This window comes from Pezoporus wallicus, unplaced genomic scaffold, assembly GCF_028554395.1.
Source record: "Pezoporus wallicus isolate ANWC-B61680 ecotype Strahan unplaced genomic scaffold, APGP_CSIRO_Pwel_v1 scaffold_6362, whole genome shotgun sequence".
Taxonomy (NCBI): Eukaryota; Metazoa; Chordata; class Aves; order Psittaciformes; family Psittacidae; genus Pezoporus; species Pezoporus wallicus.
In genome coordinates this window covers 1,792,236-1,799,484 of record NW_026637663.1, presented here as the reverse complement: position 1 = coordinate 1,799,484, position 7,249 = coordinate 1,792,236, and positions in this window count along the sequence as shown.

Below are 7,249 nucleotides of genomic sequence, written 5' to 3'. Positions count from 1 at the left end.
AAACTGTTCTTATCTCAACCTGTCGGAGTTGCTTTCTTTTGATTCTCCTCTCTGTTCCTCCGGGAGCAGGGGGAGGGCAAGAAGGGGGGGAAAGTGAGTGAACAAGTTGTCTGGTTTGGTTTAAACCATGACAGAGGGGGAGACTGAAAGAAGAAATATCAGCTTCTTCAGGACAGATTGCTACTGCTAGCAAAGAGAATATGTCTGGTAACAGAAAACATCTGAAAGTCCTTTAGGACATACCAGAGGACAGAGTGCTCTTACCAGGCCTGAGAAGTGTCTGGCTTGACCATGAACACTGCAACATGACCAAGTGCTCGCTGATGCTGAGTACAGATTCACAGCTACAGTCCTCTTTCAGGATCTTCAAAACTACAAAGTATTCACGTTCCCTCTTAAAGACTCTTGGTGGCAAATAATGTTATAACACTGCCTGGCAACTTCTATCACATTTCATTATTTAATATCCAAGTGAGGATCAGCAACTGAGACCACACACTAACATGAAGAAATGTTAAGTGCTCTGCAAAAACTAAGACCACGCTTGCAAATTTAAAGGACACTTTCAATATTTTGGGGAGCTTAAAAGCCATCTGTCTGCATTTCAGCTCTCTTGCTATGGAATGGTGTGATTCATATTGCCTAGTTTCACAAGAAAAACTCATCCGTATTTACCAAGTACCTCAGATATTTTTATGACACCACTACCCTGTTACCATTAGCAAATACAGGTGGAAACCCCCCATGGTTAAGTTTGCCAGCTCCTCTAATGTAGGTGCATGCTGTCCTGGGTTCAGCAGTAGCAGTCATGTTTCTCCTCCTTGGTAGCTGGTGCAGTGCAGTGTTTTGACTTTCAGCTCGGGAACAGAACTGATAGAGATGTTTTGGTTTGGCCAAGGACTTTGTGAGCCTCATGCTCTGCCAGGGAGGAGGGGAAGCCGGGAGGAAGCAGAGACAGGACACCTGACCCAAACTGACCAAAGAGCTATTCCATACCACAGCACGTCATGCCCAGGATGTAACTGGGAGTTAGCCGGAAGGGCTGGGAGACTGCAGGGTTGGAGGAGGTATCGGTCGGAGCTTGGTCGGGCTTGGGGGGCGAGTTATCGGTCAGTGGTGGTGAGGTGTTGTATTCTGTTCCCTTGTTATTTCCTTTATCATTATTATCATTGGTGGTAGCAGTAGTGATTTGTGTTATACCTTAGTTACTAAACTGTTCTTATCTCAACCCGTGGGAGTTGCATTCTTTTGATTCTCCTCTCCGTCCCTCCGAGAGCAGGGGGAGGGCAAGAAAGGGGGGGAAGTGAGCGAACGAATTACCTGACTGGGTTTAAACCACGACACATGCAGAGAAAGATAACTTCTACGTTCTTCTAAGGTATGCTGTTAGCTCAAGAGACCCAGGTCTGTGAGGCAGATACAATGTGTCCAACCTTTCTGATGACACATGCCGGTGTCACTATGATGTCATGTGGTAACAGTTCTGGCTTTTTTCTCAGAGCTTTTTAATCTGGAAAATTATGCACAAGAAATGTATTGTTAAGGGAATTTCAGCACTCCAAAAAGACATGTTTGCAAGCTAGGAATAACTGGAACTAAAGTTTCTAATATAATTAGAGAAAATAATTTGAAGCTCTGATTTGAATGGATTAATATTAAATATACTGAGAGTTAATTTCTTCATGGCTCCTTTACTTACCTGTAAAATTGATATGTTGCCTACTCTCACAAACACAATATTTATTGATGAACATTTTAAACAGCCTATCTAAACTGCAAGAGGCATCATAAAGAGATTAATAATTCTTCTAATCATTCTAGACTTAACTGATGTGTGGAGAATAAGACCAGAGTCCATACCACAAATTGCAATGTTATGTACTGATTGGATAACTCCTTGCTCACTGAATGAGACAAGAAACAATAAAATATGATAATTTAATTAAAGCTACATCACGGTGCAAATGCACAAGGGATGGAAAGTTCTTCACAGTCTAGCTTAACTTCTAAAGCTTCCTGTGTTTGATTTTGCAAGCTGAATATTCTTCTGTCTTAATGGGGACTTTTACTGTGCCTTTTTTTGTTCATGTCATTGCTATTTATTGTGCTTATCAGATTGTCTTGAATAGCAGTCCCTGTGGCTTGCCAGCTCCAGGACTTTCGCAGCTAAAATGGTGAGTCCCAAGAAAGAACAGGTATGACACTGCCCGCAGCATCCCAGCTCTTCACGGGCAGGAGCAAAGTAGTAAAGATTCCTGTAGATGATTCAAGAGAGTGAAATACAAGTTAGTCAGAGTAGCTGTACTGAAAGAAAAAGCACTGAAGCAACAGAATCAGGGCACTTTCAGTTGTGTGAGTCTGTCTTACTTGACAGTAGCTTTCTTTTTTAAAGAGGCTAAAAACACTAGCCAGTGATTATGCTCTCCAGTTCTATTTAGTCTTGACTATACTGGTGAATTGATGGGCATGATTACTCACAGTAAAAAAGCAAGCCACAGGAAATTACCTTCAAGGTCACAATAAATCCTGTGAAAATGAAAATCACTGCTTGTGATTGAATGGGATTTATCCACAGTAATTAATTCTTTTAAACACCTAAAGGTAGGAAAAAGGTTGTTACTTTGAAACAGAAACTGAAACTTTTAAAATCCCAAAAAGTCTTGTAAAACTGTTATAGGAATTGAGGTAAGGTTACCTGTACTGATACTACAGGAAGATGATGCTCCCAAATATAAGGTATTTGAGGGGACAGAGAGCAAATTACAAGAATGTCTAAATATGCGCATCTTAGAAAGCTTAGATCCCTGTGAGTAACACACTGCTCTCTACCTTGGCAACCCACCAAAAGCAGAATTCAGTTGCAAGTTTTGATACTCCTTCCCCTCAGTGGGGCACGCTCCAGCAACCCATGGAATCAGACTAGACTACAAGAAAAGAAATGTAGCTTAGCATGACTGCAGAGGCTCCCCTAAGCTCCTAGCTACCACAGGGACTCAAGCTGAGCTCAAAAGAGACGGTTCTCATTGAGAAACTTATTCATTTTAGCAATTGTGTCTAACTCAATACATATTGATTTCACCTCTTGTTTTCTGGTGAGTCTACCCAGAGGTGCCTGTGTGTTTCTTGTCAGGGAGCTGAGGGACTGTTGTAGCAGGAAAGGATGTCTCATTTGGCCAGCTCTTGGTTATTGGAAACTGCCTTATCCCAAGGTGACAAGTTTTTTTCTTCATTCTGATTGTATTTGAAATTTAATCCCTGTTCATATTCTGCTTGTGGTTTATCACATCAGAGCTGAGCGAGACTGAACAGCAATCCAAATTATTTTTTGTGCAATAATCATTCATAGACACAAACCTTCATTAAATTCCCCAAGCATAACAATTCTGACAGCAGTCCAATCAGACTTACACTGTTTCCTAGGTCTGGTAGGCAACTGATTATGTTATTTCTAACCTCTTTCTTTTTAGCCATTCCTGCTGGCAGGAATCATGTCTGTCTTACACTCATATCTCACTTTGTCATGCTGATTATCCATATCAGTGTCCTGCAAAATTGAAGGTAGCTGAGATGTTTTTACAATATTTTATCTTTAATTTTGGAAAACTCTACCTCAGCTGTAGCTGAAATTAATCCTCACAGGCCAGTCAAACTTCCTTGCTTTTGATTGATATGATGTGGGGAAAAAAAGTGTAATCATGAATATTAGTATGTTTTTATACTTATTCTGCAGGAAGATCCAAGTACTGGCAAGTAACCCCTACAACAAGATATTTTATTTTTCTTTTTTTCTGGAAATATGATTTTGTAAAAAAATCTAATACACTTGTAAAATTTCAAATTAATCCAAGGATACCACAAAAGACATTATTGGTCTAACATCCTGATTTTTAAAACATTCCTTATAGTGGCAATTAGAACAGTGGATTTCAGTATTCTCAGTAATTAATCTTTAGCCTAAACTCCTCCTCTTGGAAGTCAATTGAATGTCTTGTCTCATCTCCCAAATGAGCAGAATTGTGTGAGACCAACATTTAACCCAGGATGCAAACTGCCAGGAGATGATGCACATGATACTGATGGACAAACAAGCAGCCATTTTTCATTTTTTGAAACTGCCTGTATTATGGTCTCGTAATGATCAGACAAGGCATGCTCCACTATGCATAGATAAATTTAAGCTCTTAGGGCTAGTCATTATTTGCTCCGTTTAGTATACAACTCTTTTATTACAATTACTTCTTAATTTCAAATTAGGCCACAGCTATGACCCATGGGAAAACAACCCAATTTTTTCCTGTGTCTCGTGTCATTGTATGAGAAGGAACAATGTGAAGCTATTTTTACAGAATGTTGCAAGGCATTGGAAGTCTTTCCACACAACAGGATATTCCTCTGCTCCTCTGCTCTACTCTTAAACCAACGAGCCACAAAATGGGGATCCCTGAGAAGTTTGGATTCAACAGTGTTTAAATATGAGAGCCTGCAGTCTGTCCATTAGAGATTTCAGAACTGGTTTTGAGTCTGTGTAGAAATTCATTCCACAATCTGTGGATGGGACGTTACAGGTTTTAGACATGCAATATCTTATTAAACTAGATTACTCTTTAGATCAGAAAGACCTCATTCTTATCTGCCTTTTTCCCTGCTTATTATCATTTCCCTGCTTATTATTCTTGCCTAATCTAAAGATATTTGTTCTCTTCAAATCCTGTCTCATCACTTTAAAAAGAGGCAGTACAAAATCATCATGTATTTGGAATAGTGCTTCTCCTCTGCTTTTTGTCTTAAATCCAGTAGTGGTAAAATTTCTTTAGAGCCCTGAAGAGTGAAGCAGAGTTCTTAGCAGAGTGAGTAGCTTATACTCCTATGTATCTCTCCTGGCTAACATGTCTCAGTGTGGAACAGAGGAGTTTCCTTATTTGGACAGAATGAGAAGCCAGTTCTGAGGTCAGTTCCAAGAAGAGCCATTTTTGTTGATGTGAACACCCGGGCACTAGGAGCTGAATAGGAGAAATAGTTCAGTTCTTACCAGTTCTGTGGCAGCATTTTCCTCTTGCTTGGATAGCCCTGGTCCTTTGATTGAACTTTTCATGCTCAGGCTTCATTTATAGTTTCTGTCAAAATGTGGTTGCATGTAGTCACAACAGACATCAATTTTTCGTATAAATTATGCACATTTGATTGCCTCCCTGAGCTTTATTATAAGACTAACAAAATCACTCTAAACCCCCTTACAAATGCTATTTTCAGTGACTTGTACTTGGTTTTGCATAATCTTTAGGCACAGGTTTGCCCTTTAAAAAGCTTCTGCATATAAAAATTAAGGCCACTGAAAGAGCTTTCAATCAGAGGATATCTAGTTAGAAGGAATCCTATAAACTTGAGTAGTAATGAGTAAGCCAGACAACTAAGAGATTGCAGCTGTAATAGAGTGGGGTGGGGGAAAAAACCAAACCCAAAACAAAACCAAGAAAAAGTCAATCCATAAATTCTAGGGGAAGATAATGCCCTAGATTTAAAGGTATTCCAACATTAATCACAAGAGGCATGATTGTCATTGGTAATGCAATATAAAACTTCTTTTCATATCCTTTCACTCACTGTGGAAGTGTGGCATGAAGCAGTCACTTTGGTTCCTTCATCAGAATTTTCAAGTGCCTGATTAAACTGAGGAGATATGGGACACTATCTTTTTTATCTACATTTGGTAGTCCTGGTGGTGCTGTGAGGGTCTGTAAGATGTCTTAGCAATTTCTTTCCAATTCTGTCTGCAAAAATTGTACTCTGCATTTCCAGCAAAGTAGTATGTATAATTTCAAGGATGGTGTGAATGTATTATCTACAGATTGCTTCCTGCATGCAGTAGGGAAAATTCATCATTCAAATACATAAGCAACAATTTTCAAACAGAGAAGGGTAAAGCAAGAAAATGTGAGAAGAAATAAATATTTTTCCTACTTACATACACGATGCAATGATTTTGCCACAAAAAAACCCCACTTTCTTTGACACCAAATTTTGCCTTTCTGCCTTCATTATAGTATGAAAATGATTAAAAGCAAGATGAAATAGTTCAAAAAAGGTATATCCGGGAAAGAAATAATTCCCTGTCTCAAATATATTAAATAACATCTGAGAGACTGAACTAATTTTTGTGTGTGTACACGGACCCAACCATGGTATATGGGAAATGTAAGCATATATTTTTCTTTATAGGAGACACTTTGGCAAGAGTCATTAGGAGGAGTGATATTCTTATGCTACATCCACCTCCTGAGCCCATACTTAAGGAGGGATTTTGAAAAATCTGAGTTGGGAAATATGAAATAAAAATGAATGATAAGGACATGAAGTTAACTTAAACTAGAGCACTGGCTGAAAAGGGCAAGCCTACCCTTTCCAGACCTGCAGTCTCTGTTGTGTCCCCCCTTGGTTATTCTCTTTCTTTTAGACCAGGGTGTTTTCAAACTGATTCACCACCTAGCTGTGCAAATACCCTGTAGATGAGAAGAGAAGGCAGCTGAGGGGAAGGGGGTGGCCTGAACAGTCAGTCTGGTTGCTTGTGCTGGCTTTGCACTCTCTAGGGGCTAAGGCAGGAGAGGGAAAGGGCTGGATATTTGAATTTGCTTAGATTATCAATAATGTGAAGTAATCTGATTAAGTGTCACCAAGTGCCAACTGAGTATCAAAAGGTTATTCAGTGTCTATGAAGAAACAGCATAGCTAAGAGCTGGTCCTTGGCTCCTGTTCAGAAATAAAGACAGGAAAAAATAATTTAATGGTGAAGATGCTTCAGAGTTATGAGAAAAAAACAATCAAGAAGCTGCTGGATGGTCTCTTTTATGTTTTCAAATCAACAGTAATTGCTTTTCTGGTATACATATAATACACACTTAAAGACACAAAGTGCCAGGTTCAGTGAAGGGAGAAATGGGTGAAATGTAGTGGCCTGAGATATGTAAGAGGCAATACTAGATGATCTATGTAAGAGGCAATATTAGATGATCTAAGAACCCCTTCTGGCCTTAAGCTCAATGAAAAGTTATGCAGTTGTGTTTAAAAATATATTCAGAGTCGCAAAAATCTTTTACTTTCTTAGTTTATCAAGGCCTGAGCATTGGTGAAAAAATAAATTTATTCTTACTTAATTTTTTTTCCAAGCTTTTTCTGAGCAAAGCCAAAATGAATAGAATGTGAGTAGAGCTGCTGTAAAGATACTGTAGGTACTACAGTAACTGTGGATGGCGTG